Genomic DNA, 27,200 nt, shown 5'->3' with positions numbered 1-27,200 from the left:
TAAAGGTCAACCCAAACTTGACTTTCTTTTTTGCACTCCAGTTGATCTTATCCTCTACCACAACACAAGGGATAATAAAGGGCAGGGTCTATTTTCTTCATTATTGAGGTGTAATTGACATGCAATAAACATATATAAAGTATGTAGTTTGGTAAGTTACGACATGCATTTACCTGAGTAGCCATTACCAGTCAGTATGGTGAACATATCCATCACCCCTGAAAGTTTATTATTGCCCCTATGAAATATCTCCCTCCCCGCTTCTCCACTGTTTGCTTTCTCCTTCTCCTCAATCCCCAGACAACCACTGATCTGCTTTCTGTCACTGTAGCTTAATTTGCATTTTCTAAACATTTTTGTAAACTGGATCAAACAAAACGAACTCTTCTTTTTGTCTGACTTTTCTTACTCAGCATAATTATTTGGAGATTCATCCCCATGGTGTGTGTACCAGTAGTTCAGTCTTCTTTCTTGCTGGGTAGTATTCCATTTTATGAATGTTACACAATGTATCTATGCAGCCCCTTATCACTGGACATTTGAGTTTTTTCCCAATTGTCAACTCTCATATGTAAAACTGCTATCTGAATTTATGTCCAAGATTTTGTACTGACCTATAATTTCCATCATCTTAGGTAAGTAACTAGGACTATAGTGAATAGACCATATGGTAACAGTAGGTTTAACTTTTTAGGAAACTACCAAATCACTTTGTACAGTGGTTTTACTATTTAAATTTCCACGAGCAGTGGGTGGGAGTTCCTCCTCATTTTTTTAACACTTGGCATGGCCAATCATCTAACTCGAGCCGTTCGAATAGGCAAAAAGTACTATCAGGTCGTGTTTTTAATTTTAATTTCTCTATTGAGCATCTTTTCATGTGCTTACTTATAGTTAATATTTTCTCTGGAGACAAGTCTATTGAAAGATTTTACACAGGTCATTACTGGGCCGTTTGTTTCATAATTATTAAATTTTGAGGGTTCTTTATATATTCTGGAAACAAGATCTTCATCAGATATAACATTTGCAAATATTTTCTCACAAAATATGAACTGTCTTCTCATACTCTTAACAAATTCCTTAAAAGACGATAAGTTTTAAATGTTGATGAAGTTTATTTTTTTTCTTATATAGATTGTGCTTTTGTATTGTAGTTAATAAATCTTTGTCTACCTCAAGGTCACAAACATTTTCTCCGATGTGCTCTGCTGGAATATTCAGCTTTAGGTTCAACATGTAGATCTTTGATTCATTTTAAGTCAATTAAAGACTGAAGTTGTTTTTATTTTTGCATGTGGATATTCAATTTTTTCAGCACCATTTGTTGGAAAGGTCTCAATGAGCTATAATCAAGGTGTCATCAGGGCTATGTTTCTTTTGGAGCATCCAGGGGAGAATTCTTTTTTTCTGCTTTATCTAGTTCCATCTACATCCCTAATTTCCTTTGCCACATAACCTAATATATTCAACGTTCCAGAGGTTAACATATGGACATCTTTGGGGGTGCTGGGCATTATTTTGGCTGCAACACATAGTTACAAAAATTCATGTTTTCCTAATCTAAAAACCTTCCTCCATCCTTTATTATAAGTCTGCTACCATAACTAATTATTACCACACTACAGCGGCTAATTCCCATTTCCTTTCAGTTAGCCTTGTCCTAAAGCAGTTCAATGAACAGCGCCCTCCTTTAATGCATGAAAATCAATGTCAGTATCATAACATATAATAAATCACTTATTTAATCTAGAAAACTGGATGTCTATTTCTATTTTTGAGAAGCAGCAATGAAATATGCAACCACCATATAAGTTCTAAGCAAATATCTGTTATAGTAATTCCATAGATGAATTTTTTCATTGAGTGGGTTATCATATGCAATACCTTTAATGAAATTCTCAATTCTAAGCATATTTGATTCAGGGGAACCAAAATAGTAATCATAGTTACTATTTACTCAGTACTTACCGTATATCAGGTATCTGTGAAACACTCATCACCTTGCTTAATCTTTACAACAGACTACAACAACTTAATCATACAACAAACTACTTACAAACACAAGTAGGTTTTCTTCTCCCTATTACAGAGAAAGCTGAGGTACAGAGTAACAGAAACATTAAATAATCTGCCAAAGGTCATATCTTTACTGTGTCAGGGAGCCACTGTTGATGCCTAGCCATGACACCACACTGCAGTGATGCAACACTAAAGGAACCACACACAGGATGGCAGGGGTAACATTAGGAAATGCCCAGAGACCTGAAGTTTTCTTCTTAGTTTTTGATATCAAATCAGCCCTTGACCTGCCCATCATCTCATAGTTTGCTCAGGTTTTACCTTGTATTGATAAGCTTTGGCTAGATTATGCTCTGGTAACAAATGACCCCAGAATCTTTGTGATTTTCAACAACAAAAATTAACTTTTCAACTTACATTGCTTGGGCATGACTGACAGCTCCCACCCGGAACAGGAAGTTCACCTGAAAGAGAGAGAACAAAGATGGGACGCTCTGAAAGGGGCATGTGAGCGTCCTGCTCACTTTCCCTTGGTCAAAGTAAGTCGCAAGACCAAGCTTGACGTCTGTTAAACAGAAAAGCATAATCTTTCTACAGAAAGAGGCAATAAATTTGGGGAACAAAAGCAAAATCTATCACAAACCTCGTGATTCATCTTTCTATTTCTCTGGCTTACTCTAAGCCCTCCCCTCCTGCATCTTTGCCCACTGGTTTCTCTAGCTCTCAAACTATCCCTATATCTGTCCTTCGTCGCAATGAACTTTTCTCTATTTCCCTGTTTTAAGTGCTTGCCAGGTGCACATCTGTTAAATGAACCCCTTCACTTGGGTCTGGGGATTTTCCCCTACAAATGGCTCTAACAGAGCCCCAGTGTCCAGGGATCCACTTCTCTGGCATTAGTTTACATAGATATTTCCTGAATTTACTGAATGACTTGAGTTTGAATCTTAAAAAAAAAAAATCACATTCCATTCTTAACAGATAGCCTGAAGGAAGAATGAGGGATCGCTACTATATGATAGAAACATTTTCTAGTTATAGACAAAATTAAGCGAGGGGGAAATACTTCTTGGTCATAGCTCCCACCCCCAACTTCTTGCTCCTGCACGCGCCACAGTCATTATTACACGTGTCAGGAGTCGCTAGATTATAACCTGTGCTTTTGAAGTTCATGCAAAATAGACTAAATTTCTTTTGTGTCACTCAGACTCCTATTGTTTTAAAAATTAATTTTAAGATACTTATAGCCATGTGTGGGTCTGCATAATCTTTTGAGAGCAGTTTATAAAAATCTGATTTGCTTGCGGTATACATTTAAACTGCTTTAAATTGTGTATAAACATCACCTATCGGTCAAGAACTGATTATTCTGAAAGAATGTGCATTGTGTCCTCAAAATCTGCAATATTGATCAACACTAACTAGATCCTTAAAAATACTGTGGAAAATGAGAAGGCAGTGCCTGAGTGTTAGACCCATGTCTCTATCAAACATTCACTCTGGAGTGTCTGTTTATAACCCCAAACTGATATACTGAATTGTATAATTAAACCCAGATTGATATATCTAATTATATCAACAATTTTTATTTTTTTTAATTTTATTTTATTTTTAAACTTTACAATATTGTATTAGTTTTGCCAAATATCGAAATGAATCCGCCACAGGTATACCTGTGTTCCCCATCCTGAACCCTCCTCCCTCCTCCCTCCCCATACCCTCCCTCTGGGTCGTCCCAGTGCACCAGCCCCAAGCATCCAGCATCGTGCATCGAACCTGGACTGGCGACTCGTTTCATACATGATATTATACATGTTTCAATGCCAGTCTCCCAAATCTCCCCACCCTCTCCCTCTCCCACAGAGTCCATAAGACTGATCTATACATCAGTGACTCTTTTGCTGTCTCGTACACAGGGTTATTGTTACCATCTTTCACCCCCGACTCCCATGCCCACTAACAACTCACTCTTTCTGTATTTCCCAGGTTGTAAAAATGCGCCATCATTTACTCAAGTGCCCAAGACAGACTCTGGGGATCCTAACAGACTCTTAAGTATCTCACCTCCCTCACCAGCTCAGCTACCAAGGCTTCACACCTTCTGTATGCTTTTCAAAGTTGTCAGTATTCCCCATTTCTACCACCTGTGCCCTGGTTTATACATGATCACATCATACTAAAAGCTTTGAGCAATCTCCTTATTGGACTCACTCCTCACCCTTAGCTGACATTGCAATATCTATGCAACACAAATCTCACTGTGTTACTTTACTACCCAAATTTTTTTAATTATAAGGTCTACCACTTATCAAGCCTACTGTGGTAATCAGTTTAAGAATTTTCCATGGAACAGTTCATAATAGTCTCACAACAACCCTGTAGTTGAGATACTACTATTATCTATGATTAATGTGAGAAAACTCATGCACAGAAAGGAGACATAATAATATAAAGCTCCAGATTCAAACGCAGGCCGTATGTTTCCAGAGTTCCTCTTCTTCAGCACCACACTCTATTATACTGCATTTTTCTACTTATATTTATTCACTACTCAGAAACAACGCCTCCCATCCAGCTTCAGGATAAGCTGCGAAGGCCTATAAGGCCATTTGTGGTATGTCTCTTCTCTGTCTCTCCTGCCTTATCTCTTTCTGCACTTGGTTGGTCTCAGTCCTGTGCAAACATTTGTATCTGCTATATGCATCATGCTCTGTCAAGCTCACTCATATCCCTGTGCCTTTTTTATACCATTCCCTCCCCTTAGAGTATATGTCCTGTTCTTTTCTTCCTGCTCACTTCTTGAGACTAAGTTCAAATATCATCTCCTCTAGCAACTATTTTTGTCCCAAGTGTTTCTCTCTGGGTACCCTTGGCACCATGTGTTATACACATCATTACTATCATGTCATGTCTCTGACAGAGCTAAAGTACTAGTCAGCTTTTTCATGGACGTTGGAGCTACTTGAGAACAAGGACTATTGCACAATATGAGAATTTTTAACAGTGCTGAGCACAACGTATGTGTTTAAGACATGTTTTGATAAATAGATGGATGGATGAATGAATAGATAACCCTTACATTTGCACTGCTCTATATGGTAGCCATTAGCTACATGGGACTATTAAGCACTTAACGTGGCTGTCTGAGGAGGCCTTCCAAATAGCTGTGAAAAGAAGAGAAGTGAAAAGCAAAGGAGAAAAGGAAAGATATAAGCATCTGAATGCAGAGTTCCAAAGAATAGCAAGAAGAGATAAGAAAGCCTTCCTCAGTGATCAATGCAAAGAAATAGAGGAAAACAACAAAATGGGAAAGACTAGAGATCTCTTCAAGAAAATTAGAGATACCAAGGGAACATTTCATGCAAAGATGGGCTCGATAAAGGACAGAAATGGTATGGACCTAACAGAAGCAGAAGATATTGAGAAGAGGTGGCAGGAATACACAGAAGAACTGTACAAAACAGATCTTCACGAACCAGATAATCATGATGGTGTGATCACTGACCTAGAGCCAGACATCCTGGAATGTGAAGTCAAGTGGGCCTTAGAAAGCATCACTACTAACAAAGCTAGTGGAGGTGATGGAATTCCAGTTGAGCTATTTCAAATCCTGAAAGATGATGCTGTGAAAGTGCTGCACTCCATATGCCAGCGAATTTGGAAAACTCAGCAATGGCCACAGGACTGGAAAAGGTCCATCTTCATTCCAATCCCAAAGAAAGGCAATGCCAAAGAATGGTCAAACTACCGCACAATTGCACTCATCTCACACGCTAGTAAAGTAATGCTCAAAATTCTCCAAGCCAGGCTTCAGCAATACATGAACCGTGAACTTCCAGATGTTCAAGCTGGTTTTAGAAAAGGCAGAGGAACCAGAGATCAAATTGCCAACATCCGCTGGATCATGGAAAAAGCAAGAGAGTTCCAGAAAAACATCTATTTCTGCTTTATTGACTATGCCAAAGCCTTTGACTGTGTGGATCACAATAAACTGGAAAATTCTGAAAGAGATGGGAATACCAGACCACCTGACCTGCCTTTTGAGAAATCTGTAGGCAGGTCAGGAAACAACAGTTAGAATTCTACATGGAACAACAAACTTGTTCCAAATAGGAAAAGGAGTACATCAAGGCTGTACATTGTCACCCTGCTTATTTAACTTATATGCAGAGTACATCATGAGAAATGCTGGACTGGAAGAAACAAGCTGGAATCAAGACGGCGGGGAGAAATATCAATAACCTCAGATATGCAGATGACACCACCCTTATGGCAGAAAGTGAAGAACTAAAGAGCCTTTTGATGAAAGTGAAAGTGGAGAGTGAAAAAGTTGGCTTAAAGTTCAACATTCAGAAAACGAAGATCATGGCATCTGGTCCCATCACTTCATTGGAAATAGATGGGGAAACAATGGAAACAGTGTCAGACTTTATTTTGGGGGCTCCAAAATCACTGCAGATGGTGACTGCAGCCATGAAATTAAAAGACGCTTACTCCTTGGAAGGAAAGTTATGACCAACCTAGATAGCATATTCAAAAGCAGAGACATTACTTTGCCAACAAAGGTCCATCTAGTCAAGGCTATGGTTTTTCCAGTGATCATGTATGGATGTGAGAGTTGGACTGTGAAGAAGCTGAGCGCTGAAGAATTGATGCTTTTGAATTGTGCTGTTGGAGAAGACTCTTGAGAGTCCCTTGGACTGCAAGGAGATCCAACCAGTCCATTCTAAAGATCAGCCCTGGGTATTCTCTGGAAGGAATGATGCTAAAGCTGAAACTCCAGTACTTTGGCCACCTCATGAGAAGAACTGACTCACTGGAAAAGACTCTGATGCTGGGAGGGATTGGGGGCAGGAGGAGAAGGGGACAAGAGAGGATGACATGGCTGGATGGCCTCACCAACTCGATGGACATGAGTCTGAGTGAACTCCGGGAGTTGGTGATGGACAGGGAGGCCTGGCGTGCTGCGATTCATGGGGTCGCAAAAGAGTCAGACACGACTGAGTGACTGAACTGACTGTGGTTAGTCTGAATCTAGATATACTGAAATGTAAAATATACATACATACATAGTTTTAAAACTATGTATGACAAATGTATGTATGTATATATACATATTTCATGGATAGTTTTTTTTTTTTTTTTTTACATTGACCATATGTTGTAGTGGCCTTCCCTTCTAGTTCAATTGGTAAACAATCTGCCTGCAATGCAGGAAACCCCGGTTCAAAGGGATAGGTTACCCACTCCAGAATTCTTGGGCTTCCCTGGTGGCTCAGCTGGTAAAGAATCCATCTTCAATGAGGGAGACTTGGATTCGATCCCTGGGTTAGAAAGATCTCCTGGAGAAAGGAAAGGCTACACACTCCAGTATTCTGGTCTAGAGAATTTCATGGACTTGTATAGTCCATGGGGTCGCAAGGAACTGGACAAGACTGAGCAACTTTTACTTTCATATGTGGAAGTAATAATGGATTATGTATTTGGTTAAGTAAAATTTATAATTAAAATTAATTTTATTGTTTATTTAACAGCACTTGTCTATTATGCTATTAGAAAACTTAAAATCATGTATGTGACTTGTATTAGGGCTTCCCAGGTGGCATTAGTGGATTCTTTACTGTTTGAGCCATCAGGGAAGCCAAGTAGTAAAGAATTTACCTACAGTGCAGGAGACACAGGAGATATGGGTTCGATCCCTAGGTCGGGAATATCCCCTGGAGTAGGAAATGGCAACCCACTCCAGTATTCTTGGTTGGAAAATCACATGGACAGATGAGCCTGGTAGGCTGCAGATCATGGGGTGGCAAAGAGTCAGACATGGCTGAGCGATAGCACGCACATGTGGCTTGTATTATATTTCTATTTTGCAATGCTGCCTTGGAGAAATGGATTGAGATGGCTAGTGGATGCTGGTTAGCAATGCTGGTTTAGGCCACAAGATGGTGATTTGGGGACAACACTGATTTCTGAGCAGAGGTACAGCTGGAAAGAAAATTCAAAGGTAAGAGAGTAGAGAGCTATGTCTGTGACAACAACCTAGTCAGGGCCTCTGGATTGTCCCATTACTAAAAGTTGGCAAATTATGGGAAAACTACTCATTTAGGAGGCAGGGTAAGATACAGCTATGTTTACTGTAGATTGAGAGTAAGCAAATTAAATCATGAGCCAAAGCAAAGTAGGCACTCCGTGACACAGAACTAAACACTGTCTAGGTATTCCTCATTCCCTGAATCATACCAGTGGGAACTTGAACTCTAAGGGAAGCATAAGAGCAAGAGGAGCCTAGGCACAGTGAAGAATAAGTCAGAAGACAACCAAACACTCACACAGTTGTATGTGTCCACCACAGAGCCTGGAACATAGTAGGTGTTCAATTAGCAATTGTGGGATGAATAAGTGAATGAATCAGTACCAAAGCAGGTCGACAAGGAGCCAGAAGAGCAACTGGGTTTTATGGTAAACTCCAGTACTCTTGCCTGGAAAATCCCATGGATGGAGGAGCCTGGTGGGCTGCAGTCCATGGGGTCGCTAGGAGTCAGAACACGACTGAGCAACTTCACTTTCATGCATTGGAGAAGGAAATGGCAACCCACTCCAGTGTTCTTGCCTGGAGAATCCCAGGGACAGGGGAGCCTGGTGGGCTGCCGTCTATGGGGTCGCACAGAGTTAGACACAACTGAAGTGACTTGCAGCAGCAAGGGTTAAATGGAAATATGTTTAGACTCGTGATTCCTTTATTCCCGGTTCTTTTAGGGGCTGCTGTGTTGTGAATCCAGGTAGAAGAACTTATGTTGGCACTGAATTTACTTAGGAAAATGTGATCCGGGCTCTAACAGGTCTCTAAAGTCCTGTTCTGTTGTTTTAAATTTGGGTTTGGTATTGTTTTGTTTTACTTAGTGTTTTCTATAGTGTTAGGATCCAAAACCAGAAATGAAATGTTTGGTGGTCACTGGATCAGGACAGGAATTCTTTAATCTAATAAAATATAACTTATTCACAGTACAATTTTTCTGGCAATCTTAAGGAACCTGGAAGTAATCAATTAGTATGTTGAAGCATCAATATGGATGTCTCAAAATCCACACCTTAGAAACTATGCACTTGACTCATAGACATAAGTTTGATATTCAGGTTTATCTACTGATAAAAATTAAAACCGGAAATAATAATCATTTTTGAGCCGTTACAGGACATAGTGTTTTATTCTAGGAAAGAGATACTGTTTTCATTCCTGTTCATTTGACTCACAGTAAATAGCTCCTGGAGGGAAGTAGTGTTCTATCATTCTCATACTGCAGATTAAAAAACCGTATGAGACTTGCCAAAGGTTGCCCAAATAATGGGTTGTGAAACCAAGTCCAAATCATAATGTTTAGACTCTAAGTTGGGATCTATTTTTCCTAAGTGAAATTGCCATCGTTAGCATTTGGTGCAAATTCCAAGTCATAGTACGAATTTTGCCTTGAGTTGATGGGTTTGAAACCTGGAAATGGATTGAAAAGATTAGACTCTGAATTATATGTGTGTGCGCAAATGCTTAGTCACTTCAGTCATGTCCAGCTCTTTGCAACCCAATGGATTGTAGCTCACCAGGCTCCTCTGTCCGTGGGATTCTCCAGACTGGAGTGGGTTGCCATGCTCTCCTCCAGGGGATCCTTCCTGACCCAGGATTGGGTCTCTTAGGTCTCCTGTATTGGCAGGCAGGTTCTTTACCACTAGCCCAGCCAGGAAGCCCAATTTATATGTGTCTGACTCCAAATATAGTAATATTAACTGTGATGTTGGACTACTTTAGTAGCAGATTGGCAGAACCCCCTGCTAAAGATGGACACACCAGCAGTCGATAGGACGTGATAACTGTGGCCTCATGAGTAATGCAAGGCCTCTACTTTTAGGCTGGTCAGGTAAACTAATCATTGCAGTAGACTGTGATTTATTGCCGTGAATGGCTTCTTAGAGAAGGTGACACCTGGATCTGAGACTGGAGAGACAAACAGTTCTGGCAAGAAGAGTAGCAGATGGTTTTTCCAGGCAGAACAAAAACACTGACAAAAAAGTCCATGGCATGTTCAACAACTACAAAGGAGAAGAAAAACTGTGCAAGGAGACAGAGAGAGAGAAAAGACTAGAGACACGAGCATGGTCAAGGCATGGTGGCCCTCACACATTAAACTCTGTGTGATGGGCTAAAGGAGCCACAGAAGGCTTTGAAGAGAGTTACACCATTAGATTGAATTTTTTAAAAAATATGTATAGACTGAAGTTTCTAGATTGCTACAGTGTGAGAAACAGGAGAGATAAATTAAGAGGAAAAGAGATGACAAAAGATGCTGTGGTGGTAATCCAGATGAGAAATTGAAGGGCAAGAGGGACAGAGAGATGTGGATGGATCTGAATGCTACCAAGGAGGTAGAATTCAAGACTTAGTGTTTATTTGGATACAGATAATGAGGGAGAAAAAAGGGTGTCCTGGATGACGCTGCTCCTAAGTCGCTTCAGTCATGTCCAACTCTGTGCAACCTCATCGACAGCAGCCCACCTGGCTCCCCCGTCCCTGGGATTCTCCAGGCAAGAACACTGGATTGGGTTGCCATTTCCTTCTCCAATGCAGGAAAGTGAAAAGTGAAAGGGAAGTCGCTCAGTCGTGTCCAACTCTTAGGGACCCCATGGACTGCAGCCTACCAGGCTCCTCCATCCATGGGATCTTCCAGGCAAGAGTACTGGAGTGGAGTGCCATTGCCTTCTCCCTGGATGATGCTAGGACTTCTGTTCTGGGCAACTGGATATACGGCAATGCCCTTAACTGATGTAAAGAACACAGGAGAAACATTCCCAGAGAGAGTGAGTGAGGGGCTCCATTTGCGACTTGTTGATTTTGAGGTGCATCCATGCTATTCAAGAAAAGGTGACCCATGATCACTTACAGAAACAGTTCTGGAATACAGAAGATAGCTCTTGGCTAGAAATGCACAGATTTGGAGCTATCACAAAAGGAACACGTGCCTGAAGGATTATTCAAAGAGGAAAATTAAGAGGGAGGGATATCTGGTAACCTAAGGATCCTTTTTCTCTGGAGATTCTAGATGTGCAGTAATGCTTTTATTATACCCTGCATTATAACTGACAAAGTGATGAACACTGACTCGACTCACAATAGTTCCTATGGGAAGCAGTACACTATCACTCTCACATTACAGATTTAAAAACTGAGGCTAAAGTTAATTATGAGACTTGCCAAAGGTCGCCCAGCTAATGAGTTGTGGAGCCACATTCAAATCATAATTTTCAGACTCTAGATGGGGGTCTGTTTTCACTAAACCAAATTGCTATTATTAATATTTGGTGCCCATTCCAAGTCAGAGAGTATGAATTTTGACTTGAGTTGATGGGGTTGAAACATGCAAATGTGCCTGGAATGTATCCTCATCTAGCAAAATATCAAGGTTTCAAGCCATCTAGATCAGTGTTGGAGACACCTGCCTAGACTATTAGCCTCATCTGCCAGCACCGACACCCAAAAATATATCTGCGGTCAGGCTGTCTTTCAAATTAATAGGTCAGCCTGGAAAACAGCCAAAATGATCAACCTTCCAGGCTTTGTGACATGAAAGCCTTCAGATCTTTCCCAACAAAGCCCATTAAAAGGATCTTAAGCCCTTGAGGCTGAAAACAAACGTGACATTCTGCTGCATTCAATAATAATTTGCTTCTGAGCATTTGTTTGCCATTATTTTCTGTGGCCCCTTTGTAGGATTTGCACTGAGATCTCCCATACTGACAGACCAAAATGAATTCATTGTAAATTCCTCTGCTGTATGATTAATACCTTTCTGAATAAAACTTAAAATAAGGAAAGGGCAAAGATAAGCATAGAAAGAAATAGAGAAGGTGAATTCAATTAATCAATTTTTTGGTCCCTATGAAACTGGAAGCATAAGCTTACTAAAACAGAGCTGTCCCAGTTAGAAGCCAATCAGAAGGACCGTTGTGATTGCCTAGACTGTCAGAATATAGACACGTCTAGCAAAATATTTTAAATGTATGAAGTCTCTGAATTTATCTTATGGGAAGGTGGGTTACAAAGTGGGCTTCCCTGATAGCTCAGTTGGTAAAGAATCCGCCTGCAATGTAGGAGACCCGGGTTCAATTCCTGGGTGGGGAAGATACCCTGGAGAAGGGATAGGCTACCCACTCCAGTATTCTTGGGTTACAAAGTACTACATAACTACCAATTAATTTTGGCTGTTTATACTGCAATTAGGTGGCACCAGTGGTAAAGAACCCACCTGCCAATGCAGGAGACATAAGAGATACAGGTTCCATCCCTGGGTTGGGAAGATACCCTGGAGGAGGGCATGGCAATCCATTCCAATACTCTTGCCTGGAGAATCCCATGGACAGAGGAGCCTGGTGGGCTACAGTCCATGGGGTCACAAAGAGTCTGACACAACTGAGGAATCTTAGCACAGCACACAACACACAGCACAATATTCAGAAGTGTCCTAATTCACAACCTTAACCAACTAAGTATCGCAAATTTGACTGAGCAACTTAATCTATGTTTTAGAAGTTTCCTGTTCCTGTAACTAGTAACAAAATGGTACTGGATCAATTCGCTTTTGCTACATAATAAATCAATACTTAGTGTCTTAAGAAAGCCATCATTATTTAGCTCAGGTTTCTATGGGTCATCTATGTCACTCTTCTGTTCTGATCTTTGTTTGGCTGATCTCTCCTGGGTTCTTTCATGAGTTTAGTGGGTTGGTCTACTCAGCTGTGTGATCAAGGATCTTTCACTCACATCTGGCAACAGGAATGCTGTCATCCAAGATACTAGGATATCTGAGCCACATGTTGTTCATCCTCTGGCAGTCTAGCCTAGGCTTTTACATATAGTGGCCAAAGAGTTCCAGGAACAGCAGGAAATAACAAACTTCACTGCTCAAGTGCCTCTCATGTCATATTTACAAACATCCCATTGGCCAAAGCAAGCACACAGCAAAGCCTAGATTGAAAGGGTAGGGAAATAAATGTTACCTTCTTGACAGGAGGAAGCCACACTGCAGAGAAGTGTGTCTACAGAGAGGAAAAGCATCTGTGACAATCTGCAACAAAATCAAAGCCTAACACAGTATCTGCAAAAACCCAGCTCCCAATAAAAGAAACAGAAAATGCTTCAGCAGTGCTCAGAAACTTAACCCAACCACACCTACCACAATGCACACTGTTGAAAGATAAAGTCACAAGAGTTTTCATTAATGTCCCGAATCTAGGCAAAAGGACGTTAGATGTAAGTCCTTCTCTTGTTCCTTTTCCTGAGATACTGTGGGATGTACAGAAGGTTAGAAAATGGCTTTGGCTTTCTCTTACAGAAGTAAAAGCTCTATTACTACTCCCAGGTAAGAAATAATCAGAAAGCTCAAAATATTTCAAGAGAGAGAACAGAGCCCAGGTGTTCTAACAAAAACTAAATACTCCCTCCCCTCTCTCCCTCTTCTTCCGCTTTCCTTCTCTCTCCGCCAATAGCATGTAGTTTGGAAAACTCAAATAATGTTGAAAGAGTCAAAAACTCACCCACTGTATATAATAGCAAACTGAGTATCTAGATAAAAGCACTGAATCATGAACAAAACCCTATGAAATAGCAGAGAAAATACAAGGGAAGGAGGGAGGGAGAGAGAGCATGTAAAAAGACTAGGAATGTGGACTAGAAGAAAATAACTCAAGAAAAGAAGAACATTTCTTATAATTTAATAAGACATAAATTCAGCATAATAAATGCTTAAAGGCCAATGATAAAACATTAGAATGATATATGACTTAGAAAGGGAAATTTAATTATAAAATAGTAAGAGCAAATACAAAATAATTTTAGCATTAGAAATAGATTTCAAAATGGATGTAAAATATATAATGTATCTATTTATAATATGAAGTTTTTATTCCTTTTTATTTCAGCTCAGCTTGTCTTGTATTTAATTCAATTCAAAGTACATATTAATTTTATCAGAAATAGTATCAGTATCATGATCTAAGTTTTATTAAAGTATTTATATCTTCTCCATCTTTTTCCTCTATATTTTGTGAATAAACATATGTCCAAAATGATCTTTACTAAATGATAATAATGTTTGCTTTCAGATGATGGAAGTGACTGAATTTTTTCAATCTTTTTAACTTTACTTTTTCTGCACTGTCTGAAGTCATGGTATCAGCATATATCAATTTTATAAATATGGTAAAGTGATTTTTCGTTAAAACAGAAAATAATGAAAATGGGAAGCAAACACATCAGAATATAAATGGTGGTTCTTTCTTGCTGGTGGGAAATAAATAATTATTACATTATACTTAATACTTCCCTATAATTCTATTTCTAAAATAATTTTTATTTTAATTTAGAGTGAAAATGAATATGAAATATTCATCACAAATATTGATGTCTATTGATTCTTTTTTTGTCTTCTGCTTGTGTTGTAGCTTATATCTCCAGTAAAGTTCAGTTTTCAGATGCTCCTCCTCTTTGTTACAAAGAAACTAGAAAAGCATAGGTGGATGACTAGACTAAGCCTCACCATGAATTAAACCACTTCCTGGGGGAGAAAAATGTGTTAAACATTTGAAATACTGCCATAGCACAGTCTGGTTAATATGAAAAAGCAGGATTTTAGCTCCAAATCCTGTTAAAGAGATACCTGTGAGTGATGAATGCAGTGTGGGTTATTATAGAGATGGATAGATAACAGTGGAAATAAGAAGGAAGACACCAGAGAACTGAGTGAGACTTTGGTGAAGTAACCAAATGTCTGTTATTGTAGTGAAATCAAAAGCACCTTTGGCAGGATGCTAGAAGGACAAGATTACGTAAAAGAACAATAAGCATAAACCCAGCACCAGTTGTTTTGCTATTGAAATGCAAGCCATGGGCAATAAGTAAGACTTGGAATGAAAATAAAAACTTGCAGCAATAATGACTAACATCAGGAGAGAGAAAGTAATCTGGTAAAAAGCTGCCATTAAGGCTCTTTAATTATTTCCTCCCTCCTGCCTCTGCCTGCAGTGGTAAGAAGTCTTTCTAGAGAATCTGTCTCTAGGAGGCAGAAAAGCAAATCCAACCAAGCTCATAGACTGAGCCTGTGATTCGAGAAGTGATCCGTGAGAACTCTGGGAAAGTCAGAGACCCCTGAGCAAGTCCTACATTAGAAGCTCATAAAAACACCATCACAGTGGGAACCTAAAAAAGCTAATATGCAACCAAAAACATCTCTACATCCAAAGTAGACAAAGTAATGCTAACTCTATCCTTGGCTTTATGTGACAATAAATAGGAAACTGTCCTGATCAATCCTGTCTACCATAAGCTTGCCTTATGTTGGTGGGCTCACGTAATCCTTATAGAGCAGTTATAACTAATCCAACTTATAGTGAAATTACAGAATACACAGAGAAACTAAGCAATTTCCTCAAGGCAATGTAGAGCCAGAATTCAAACCCAAGCAGCTCGGCACTCCAAAGCTTTTCCTACCACCTAACATTAGAAGTCAGTGTTACTTAATAATAAGCACAGAAATTGAGTTCATTTTATAATGTGATAAAACTGGAAAACCCTAGGGTAGAACCCTAAAGAAATGCCAAGTTTTTTTTTTTTCCTACTATAATTAACCTGGACTTAATTTCATTTTTAAGGTGGGGGTTTTTAATGGATGATTCAAAAATAATTAAATTTTGGTTTTGAAAAATATTTAATTTAGCCAAAGCAGGGATAGATCTTGATGATAAACGAATGATGTTGATGAAATGAATTTCCGTACTTGAAAAGAACCTCAGTGAGATCTAGACCAATTTTGAGAAAAGAACTTTAAGCACATCTAGTGTCTGTTATAATAGAGTTAAGCATCAACACATTGCCTTTAAACTTCTTCCAGAGAGTCTATTTAAAAAGACATATTTTCAAAAGAAAAAAGATCCATTGTACAGCCAAGCTGTAAACGACCACATATTGATCAAATCTACCATGGAAATACTAGAAATACTTTCGAAAATCACTCTTTTCTGTAGTTGTGAATGCAATTCATCTACCACTTTTTTAAGTGTTTCTAAGGCACCATCATATTCTAAAGCAAATATTTTCAATTTTCAATATTTCGTATTTACAAACAGTACTTTTTAGGTATCTACACAATTTCCCCCTTGAATAGGTATAGAATCTCAGACTGCAATGTCCTTTTGCCTATGTTTATAATCGGTAATGCTTTGCTGACCACTTAACTCTAACCTTGTCTTATATCCTTTATATTCTGTTCTGCCACTGAGGCTTAGCCACAGGTAACTTGTGAAATGTAGCTGAAAGACTGTCAGGTACAGAGTTAAGGGAACCGAGCTTGAATTTTAAATCAAACTGATTAGCAGTCAAATCAACGTAGCCATGTAATTCCCCAGGGCAAGGACATTTGCCACCTTGATCCCAGTGCCTAGAAGAGTAAGTAGCCATTTGATCAGTATTTGTTGAAAATGAAAATAACATGTTTTAACCATACTATAGAATTATTGTTAAGATTAATACAGGAAGTATGTTTTTAAATTAGGAAACATAATTTTTAAGAAGTTTTAGGTTCACAGAAAAATTAAGCAAAAAGTACATAGGCGCCATAGATTTTCTGTTCCTATACATACAACCTTCACCACTATTGACATTCTGCACTACAGCAGTAAATTTGCTATAACTGATGAACCTACATCATTATCACCTAAAGTCCAGAGTTTAGGCTAGGGTTCACTTTTATGTCACATGTCCTATGGGTTTTGACAAATGTATACTGACATGTAGCCACTACTGTAGTATCTTACAGAATAGTTTTACTGTCCTAAAAATCCTCAGTGTTCCATCTCTTCATCCCCTCTCTTCCCTAATCCCAGCAACCATGAATCTTTCTATTGTCTCCATAGTTTTGTCTTTGCCAGGATGTCATATAGTGGAAATTAAACAGTATATAGCCTCTTCAGATTGGCTTCTTTCATCTAGTAATATGCATTTAAGCTTCCTCCATGTCTTTTCATGGCTTGATAGCTCATTTCCTGTTAGCACTGAGTAATAATCCAGTGTCTGGATGTACCACAGTTTATTTAGAAGTACTTCTAAACTGCAAAACGTAACACTGGTTATCATTACGGTCACTGTGTTTGTTGAAGTGACATTTCAGCCCTTGTTGAGGCACAGAGAACTACTGATTCTTCATTTTTCAGCAACAAAAAAAAGGATGTAAAAATATGCTCAGGACGTTGGCCGAGGTATATCTAAAACCCACACCTATAATGCAATCAGCTTATAACTGTTTCTCTATGGAATGCTAATGTGGCATGATCTTGATGCTGAATAGTCACACATCCCTTCACAGAGATGAAGAAAATTTCTAGACAAATAAATGCTTCTTTCTCACCTCCAAAGCCCAATTCAACATCAAACCCATCAAACCTAGTACTGAAAATTTTAAGAGAGGAAGATGAAGTGTCAATGTCAGTCTTCTCCGATAGGGACCTAAGACGGAGTATACATGGAATCAGCATCAAAGCAAGACTTTGAGATAGCGGAACACCAGCTCCCCATGCCAAGCCAAGACTGACTGAACATGAGACATGGGTTCCTCCTTGTTGAATGGTAGAACAGAATCATAGTGTCCCTAGAGAGTGCAGTTAAAGGTATAATTCATTTTGCTAGTTTACCCTTTGACATTTTTCTCTAACAGAATTCTACTGGGTGCAATTTTTATGAAGTTCTGGGCTCCTATTTCATTATATTTTTCAACATGCTAAAACCATTTGATAAATCAGATTTAACCTCTAATAAAAGTTAAATAGTAAAGAGGGAAGCAGAGTGCCTTTACTGGGATCCTGATCTGTGCCTCTCAAAATTTGATTATTGCCCAATTCAAGAAAATAGATTGAAACAGAAGAGATCCAGAAAGAAGACATCCCATAGAAACATGCTACTTTTGTGTTCTCTGGGTCATCTTTTAAGCCAGGTACCAGGACAACCCTGAATATTCGTTGGAGGGACTAATGCCAAAGCTCCAATACTTTGGCCACCTGATGCAAACAGCCGATTCATTGGAAAAGACCCTGATGCTGAGAAAGATTGAAAGCAAAAAGACAAGAGGGCGGCAGAGGATGAGATGGCTAGATAGCATCAGTGAACGTGAACTTGGGCAAACTCTGGGACATGGTGAGTGACAGGGAGACCTGGTGTGCTGCGGTCCATGAGGTCGCAAACAGCCGGACATGACATAGTGACTGAACAACAACAACCAGGACAGCTTACTTAACCGAAACCGCGTCACTCTCTCTTTGGTATTCAGGGCTGCAGATCCCAAGGGACATGACACAGCTTTTTGTGGCTATTGTTATATTTTGTGGGGAAAATAATTAGAAGAGCCATTTCAAAGTATAACAGAGTCTGACACCTCTTAACCCAATGTTAAGTTGACAAGTGTTAAGTTCATAGGGATGCATGTGGTCTGTCTCAAGAAAGAAGCAGGTAGAAGATCCATGTGTTCTTTCAGATTCTTTGTTTTAGGGTCACAGTTCTATTCACTCATTTCTTTACCCAGTTTTCTAAATATCTAGCAGAACTTTATCAGGTGAAGCAGGAGAGTTCAGTAATACCTTTCAGCTTTGGTTCAAAATAACTAACCTGGGATTCTGGAAGAGAATGGCAGAGGTGGATTGTAATTCTTTACTAGCCATTCTTCTTTAGTGATGATGATTATGTCAAAGCATCTTAGATACGATCTCTTTTATCTGGCCTTACTACATCCTGCAATGTGAAGTCAAGTGGGCCTTAGAAAGCATCACTACGAACAAAGCTAGTGGAGGTGATGGAATTCCAGTTGAGCTATTTCAAATCCTGAAAGATGATGCTGTGAAAGTGCTGCACTCCATATGCCAGCAAATCTGGAAAACTCAGCAGTGGCCACAGGACTGGAAAAGGTCCATCTTCATTCCAATCCCAAAGAAAGGCAATGCCAAAGAATGCTCAAACTACCACACAATTGCACTCATCTCACACGCGAGTAAAGTAATGCTCAAAATTCTCCAAGCCAGGCTTCAGCAATACGTGAACTGTGAACTTCCAGATGTTCAAGCTGGTTTTAGAAAAGGCAGAGGACCCAGAGATCAAATTGCCAACATCCGCTGGATCATGGAAAAAGCAAGAGAGTTCCAGAAAAACATCTATTTCTGCTTTATTGACTATGCCAAAGCCTTTCACTGTGTGGATCGCAATAAACTGTGGAAAATTCTGAAAGAGATGGGAATATCAGACCACCTGACCTGCCTCTTGAGAAATCTTATGCAGGTCAGGAAGCAACAGTTAGAATTCTACATGGAACAACAAACGTGTTCCAAATAGGAAAAGGAGTATGTCAAGGCTGTATATTGTCACCCTGCTTATTTAACTTATGTGCAGAGTACATCATGAGAAATGCTGGACTGGAAGAAACACAAGCTGGAATCAAGATTGCCCGGAGAAATATCAATAACCTCAGATATGCACATGACACCACCCTTCTGGCAGAAAGTGAAGAGGAACTAAAAAGCCTCTTGATGAAGGTGAAAGTGGAGAGTGAAAAAGTTGGCTTAAAGCTCAACATTCAGAAAATGAAGATCATGGCATCTGGTCTCATCACTTCATGGGAAATAGATGGGGACAGTGGAAACAGTGTCAGACTTTATTTTTCTAGGCTCAAAATCACGGCAGATGGTGACTGCAGCCATGAAATTAAAAGACACTTACTCCTTAGAAGGAAAGTTATGACCAACCTAAATAGCATATTGAAAAGCAGAGACATTACTTTGCCAACAAAGGTCCATCTAGTCAAGGCTATGGTTTTTCCAGTGGTCATGTATGGATGTGAGAGTTGGACTGTGAAGAAGGCTGAGCACCGAAGAATTGATGCTTTTCAACTGTGGTATTGGAGAAGACTCTTGAGAGTCCCTTGGACTGCAAGGAGATCCAACCAGTCTATTCTGAAGGAGATCAGCCCTGGGATTTCTTTGGAAGGAATGATGCTGAAGCTGAAACTCCAGTACTTTGGCCACCTCATGCGAAGAGTTGACTCATTGGAAAAGACTCTGATGCTGGGAGGGATTGGGGGCAAGAGGAGAAGGGGACGACAGAGGATGAGATGGCTGGATGGCATCACTGACTCAATGGATGTGAGTCTGGGTGAACTCCGGGAGTTGGTGATTGACAGGGCGGCCTGGCGTGCTGTAATTCATGGGGTCGCAAAGAGTCCGAAACGACTGAGCGACTGAACTGAACTGAACTAAACTGATGGATTAGTGGTAAAGAGTCTACTGGTCAATGAAGGAGACAGGGGTTCAATCCCTGGTCCAGAAAGATCCCACATGCCATGGAGCAACTAAGACCGTGTACCATAGCAACTGAGCCTGTGCTCTAGAGCCCACGACACAAACACAGAGTCCATGAAGCCTGTGCACCCTGGAGCCCCTGCTCTGCAACAAGAGACGCCACTGCCATGAGAAGCCTGCGACCACAACTAGAGGAAAGCCCACGCAGCAATGAAGACCCAGCACAACCAAAACAAATAAATATTATTTATTAAAACATAAAAAACCCCTAAAATTAATAGGGTTTTTATTTGATCCCTAAATGAAATTAAAGCAATTTTAATTTCCAGTTCAGGAGTTGAACCAAGAAGTTGGAAGAAAAAGTAATATAAATCATAGGACAGAGGGTTAACTTTATAAAAATAACCAAGAAACTCCTCCCATTCCCTTTTGCCTTAGAAGCAATTTCCCATATACCAACATCTAATTTCTCTACTAACCTCCTAGAGATTGTCCTAAAAATATTAGGATAATATAGAATCCTAGAGCAGTAAAAATTTCCTCCATAGTTGGTTATTTCTTGGAAACAAAGCTTACTCTTTATTCTTGCTACTTTCCATTCTGTTACAGAATCATAAACCCCTTCTACTCCTTACATTGATTGCTCTTGGATACTGCAAACACATTCGCATGGCTCTAATTCAGCTAGATACTGAAAGAAAATACTTGTGATACATTCTACTTGGAAATGACTTGTTAAAATTAATACTGTTAAGTCATTAAAACACAGTTCCAATGAAAGCAATTTGATTGGATTTCAGTACATAGAAGGAAAAGAATTTCTCATGATTAAATGTTTTGTTTGTTTGTTTAGGCATTTTTGTTCATTTAGGCTTCTTGGAGACTTGTTTCTCACAATCATTTTCACTCTTTAATAACTTCAATCAATGCAGATTTTGCTTGGTCTGAAATGTACCCTGTTACCAATTTATCTTCACTACAAAGTAAATGCTGAAAGTTATAGTTAATAATTCAAAAAAAAAATAAGGGAGAGAAAAAGATTTGGGGGAAACAGTGTGAATAAATAGAAAGGTAAGTGCTAGATCCCTGACATTTTTTGTTTATTTAGAAGGGTTTTTCTTAAACAAAAATCAGCATGTATTTATTGACCTCATTTCCATATAATAATTTACTGTATGTCCATCTGAGAACTAATAAAATGTTCAGAAATCTAGTAAATTATCCCTTCTGTGGAATTGCTAAGCAAATGCTAAAGGGGATGATAGACACATTATTTTCATGAATAATGTTACTAGGTCCTATCTACTCCTCCTATGTATTTTAGGTTCTCTTTTCTAATTTTCTGGTTCAAAGTAATAAACCAAATTAGTAAAAGCTAGCAAAGTAAAACGGAGAAGGCAATGGCACCCCACTCCAGTACTCTTGCCTGGAAAATCCCATGGACGGAGGAGCCTGGTGGGCTGCAGTCCATGGGGTTGCTGAGGGTTGGACACGACTGAGCAACTTCATTCTCACTTTTCACTTTCCTGCATTGGAGAAGGAAATGCCAACCCACTCCAGTGTTCTTGCCTGGAGAATCCCAGGAATGGCAGAGCCTGATGGGCTGCCATCTATGGGGTCGCACAGAGTCAGACATGACTGAAGCGACTTAGCAGCAGCAGCAGGGAAGTAAAGAATTTAAAGAGAAGGGGTAGAAACAAAATATTTATGAGCCAAAGGAGTTGATTTTTGCCAAAAGGATCCAAGAGGCCAAGAATCACATCCTTCTGCTCTAAGGTGCAGAGTTTAGTATGTTTGTTTTCATTTCTGAAGAAGAACAAGAAAATAAAAAACATCAATTGTCACCTAAAGAATTTGGAAGCATTCAAAACCTTTTCCTTCTTCCCCAAACGCCTGGAGAACTTGGCTCGGAAACCACTCTATCACTGTAAAAATAAATGAGAAGATTGTGCATAATACCATAGAAATCCAAGTTAGTGGTGTATTGAGAGGGATCTGCTTTCCTGTTCCCAGATGATTGAATTAAGGCATGAACTGCAGGGAATGCTTTCGAAATAACTCTGTTCATTATAGATGCTTTTGGAGGAAAAATCCAAAGTGTTCCAAATCCCATGGGCTGCTCTGCTACACTGAGTGGCCTTCGGGTTGACATCCATACTAGTCAACTTACAACATGCTCAAATCCCACAACAGCTCTGCTGGCCAGAATATTTTTATCACAGAAAGAACTGAGAAAATGACTTGAAATAGGCTGGTCTTGAGTTAGAGCTACAATAAATATGAGTATTTAAGTTAAGTTTGCCTTCTATCAGAAGTGCAATCATGTCTGTTTATTGAGATGTTGAGTATGGAAAACATGGTAATAAAGTGAACACAGACTCTAGTTCCAAGTTCAGGCCCAGAACGTAATAGGTGCATAAGAAATATATGACTATTGAGCCCAAACCAAAAACTCTCAGCCAAAACTTGGTGTTCATAAAAGAAATCAATCACAACTTAAATTGCTTGTGAATCATCTGATTTACTATAGAAGATACATGGTTTGTTTGCAGAAGAAATATATCTCTTAAGTTCCGCATCAAGAGATAATAAAAAATGTTTTGCCATAAAGAGATTTGGAAATGATATAATATGACCTGCTGGTCATAAGTAATTTTTTTTATCTGAGAAACTCAAAACTCATACTTCGTGTTTTTAGCTGTAACCTCTTATCCCACCATATCTGCCAGTAAACAATTTTGTTCCACTTTGACTTCTATTTCCTGTACCATAATTCTATCTTCCTTCTTCCTCACTCAGTATACTAAACAAATACATGTTCATCCTCATGGATTCAGAATTACATGTAGGCGCAATTAGTTCTCTTCTGTGATTCACTGATTCTTATTCCAAGAAATAGTACCTATCAAAAATCAAATCATCTTATTAAATTCATCAATCACTTAGCACAGACTTGAATGAAGGTAACACATTCTTAATCTCTCCTGCCCCCAGGGAAACCAACAATCTAAAGTTGTGTCAAGTTCTTCAAGATTTGTTCACATTTTTATTCTTTTACAGACAACATCTGGGTCATAGGAGATTGGAAGAACTTGTGGAGAATTCCCTGTATAACTGTCTAAGAAAGCAAAGCAACTTGTTAACAGGAGAGGTAAGCCAATTAGAATAATTGGCATTTGCAAGGCATGGTTATATTCTGAAAACTCAGTTTGACCTTCACCCAATTTCACCTCCTGTCACATAGACAAAGAGTCTGCATTTATATTCAAGAACCACAAATCTCCAGGGAACTAAAATGAATTTGGGTTCGTTTCTGAGGGTTATTTTCTTCTACACAGAGAGCAAGCGAAATTAACTCTAGCTAACACTTTGAGGGTAGGAAAACAGGATTTGGATGAGAAAAGGAAAGATTTCTTTTTTCATCAGGCAACTGCTTTTCATCTCTCATTTTTTTTTCTGAATGTCATATTTTTAATGTTATTAAATCATTATTTCCCTAATGCCTGAGAAGAAATTACACTATGAAGGTAAAGCAGTTCGTACTTGCGATATAACCATTGGAGTATTTCAACCTACCCTATAGTGTCTGACTGACTCAGACCTTGAATGCAAAAAGTTGAGTCTGCTTTTTCTCCCTTGCTTAACAGAGAAGCAAACACACTGTCAGCACTCAATTAATTAACTATGATACGAGATCCGGGGAGGCAATTTGTGGTCCACTCCTGGACATCCATCCCTTTGGCATGGCTCACTCTGCAGTGGTTTGGCTGCTGTTACCACTGAAATGATGGAAAATATCTGACACTTTACCCAGATGGGGGGTAAAATCCTTTATATGAGGAACCACCAACTTACTAAGGAGGAAAGCAGTGAGAAAAACAACTTCTTTTCACTGTCAGAGACAGTAAGATTATACAGAGTTTTTGATGGAACCTTGAGAGATACACTGAGAAGAACTTTTGCCCTCTGCATCCAAGTAGGTTTTTCTTTAAGTGGTTAGTTGTTTCTTTGAAACCATAGAGACCTCTTAAAAGCCAGTATGGCATGGCATGGTATCCAGTCACTTATTAACACCAAAAGCATAGATTACACTACGTAATTAAACCTTTAAAAATAATCTCAGCCACAAAGTACAAAGTCAACTCAAACATATGGGCAACACGCATAACTTTTTCTCTGAAAACAAAGACATCATAATGCTTCTGCTGTTGTTCTGCTCAATGAGATTAAATAAATAGGGCTCTAGAATTAAAATATTCAAACCCATTGCCTTTTTCTGTCCACAGTTTCACTGAAGAAGCATCCAGACAGATTACAATATTATTACCAGAATAATACATGGAAAACATAACAAATAAAACATTAGCTTTTTAAGATATGAACATTAATTTATCTAAGATATTATTTAAAGGTTTCTGCCTCTTGTTCTAAGTCCTCCCTTCTCTGAGAACTGTCTCCACAACTGTTAAGGTTATTTTGGTAGTACCTCTTGTTCTCTGGCTGTGAGTACATGGACCAAGGATGAGGACCCACAAGAAGTCTGAAGAAATTCAGATTTCTTCTTTCATGAATAGAAATTAAGTAAGTGATAAGTGAAAGTCACTCAGTCATGCCCAACTGTTTGTAACCCCATGGACTATACAGTCCATGGAATTCTCCAGGCCAGAATACTGGAGTGGGTAGCCCTTCCCTTTTCCAAGGGATCTTCCCAACCCAGGGATCAAACCCAGGTCTCCCTCATTGCAGGTGAATTATGTACCAGCTGAGCCACATAGTAATTGGGAACATGGGATTCCAGTCAGTCCATCATTGACAGTGGGTCATAGGGAAAATGTCACTTAATGGAGTCACCATTTCCATATGTCAGAAATGATGCCTGGCATAGGCAGAAAGAATTCGGGAAACATTTTTTAAATTTATTAAACATTGTGATGAAAGGCCTCTGTAAGGCATTGAGGGACACTTGATGAATGAGTAAAATGTCTACACCCAAGGTAAATATTTGTTTTAATAACTTTATTTATTTATTTATTTTTGGCTCTGCCGGGTCTTCATTGGTACACCAGCTCGTCTCTAGTCACAGTGAGTGGGGGCTGCTCTCCAGTTTGCTGTGCGGACTTCTCACCGTGGCGGCTTCCCTTGCAGAGTGCAGGCGCTGGGGTGCACGCTAGGTGCACCTCCTAGCAGGGGCGGCTCCCAGGCACCAGCTCAACAGTTGTGGCACGGGGGCTTAGTGGCTCCACAGCATGTGGGTCAGAGATCGAATCTGTGTTTCCTGCATTGGCAGGCAGATTCTTTACCACTGAGCCACCAGGGGAGCCCCAAGGTAAATAGTTTTGAAGTAAAATGCAACAGTCAGTTATCAGTGTCATGATAAAAGGCATATAGGATGCCAGAGTGTCAGAGATTATAAAAGTATCAGTGCTGGAGTGAGAAGCACTGTGGTTGGATCCTGCCACTTACCAGCTACGGGCCTGTTAATGACCTACTGCTTAGTATGTGAATAGCAAATGCTAGCTGTGTTAACTCCAGAGTAGCTAGAAGAGATAGTAATTATGATGTGGAAAACACTCAGGGTTAGAGTTCACAGAGGGTGACACTGGAGTCCCATAATGAAAGTTGCTATAATTTCAGGAGTAAGAAAAGGTATTCTAGGCAAGCCAAACAGAAGAACAAAAATACAGAGATAGAAAAATACATAGGCTAGCCACATTGCTTACAGCAGAGAGTTGTAGAAGATGTAGTAGGTGAAAGGAAGTAAGCAGTAAAAGCCCATTAGTGCCAAGTGATAGGAACTGAAAATGATTCTAAGGAAATCGGAAGACTGCCAAAGACTATTTTTTAAATTAGAAAGAAACAATCAAATCTGTGCTTCAGAAAAATAGGAATATTAAAATATGATAATTTCCAGACAGAATGAAAACAATGAGATCAGTTAGAAGGCTGTTGTCGTGGCCTTGGAATTTCCCCCATCTACGTGACAGTTCTTACATCAAGAGGAATAGAAAGCTAATTTCTGCATTTGAGGACCAGATGTTTAAAATACCTAGGCTTACCCAAAGGCCATTTTATTCATGAATTTCTACATCTAAAACATATGTTCCACTCTTTAACACCCAGTTCAAGATACCCAGGGGGAGGAAACCATCTAAAAATGGGCTTCCTATATTCAGGCCCTAATAATAGATAACAGATCTGCCTTAATGCTCCATATCCAGGATTTACCAGAAGTTCCTTAAACCACACCTGGCATATCAAAGACTGGTAACTGGAAGGATATTTTATTTATTTATTATTTATACTGTGCTTTCTGTCATAATGGTTTTTGAGGCAATGCACCCTGAAGTTTAAATGAGTACATCATACAGTTCTGAGAATCCAAAAACAAACATAAGGAAATGCACCTCTAATTTATAAGCCCATCCTACGTTCCTATACTCAGAATGTCAACCTTTGGGAAATTCATAATGACTTACATTTTTGTTCTTCATAATGAGTAATAGAAAAAGAATAAAATACTAGACTGGAAGAGATGGAAGCTCAGACAAGGAAAAGATGAAAGAGACTAAGATGGAGCCCAGTGCCCAAGAAAATTAGGGAAGGAGAGAAAGAAAATTGAGTTAGTGATTACAAAGGAAGAGTTTTGCAAAGGGGAATGAATGAAAGCCACTCAGAGAGAGAACATTTGTGGTATATCTATTCAATGGAATACTAGTCAGCAATAAAAAGAATAAACTATTGATACATGTAACAGAATAAATGAATCTCAAAATAGTTATGCTGGGTGAAGGAAGTCAGAAAAAAATAGA

The sequence above is a fragment of the Bos mutus genome, chromosome 6 (assembly GCF_027580195.1).
Source record: "Bos mutus isolate GX-2022 chromosome 6, NWIPB_WYAK_1.1, whole genome shotgun sequence".
NCBI lineage: Eukaryota > Metazoa > Chordata > Mammalia > Artiodactyla > Bovidae > Bos > Bos mutus.
This window is presented reverse-complemented; position numbering follows the sequence as displayed.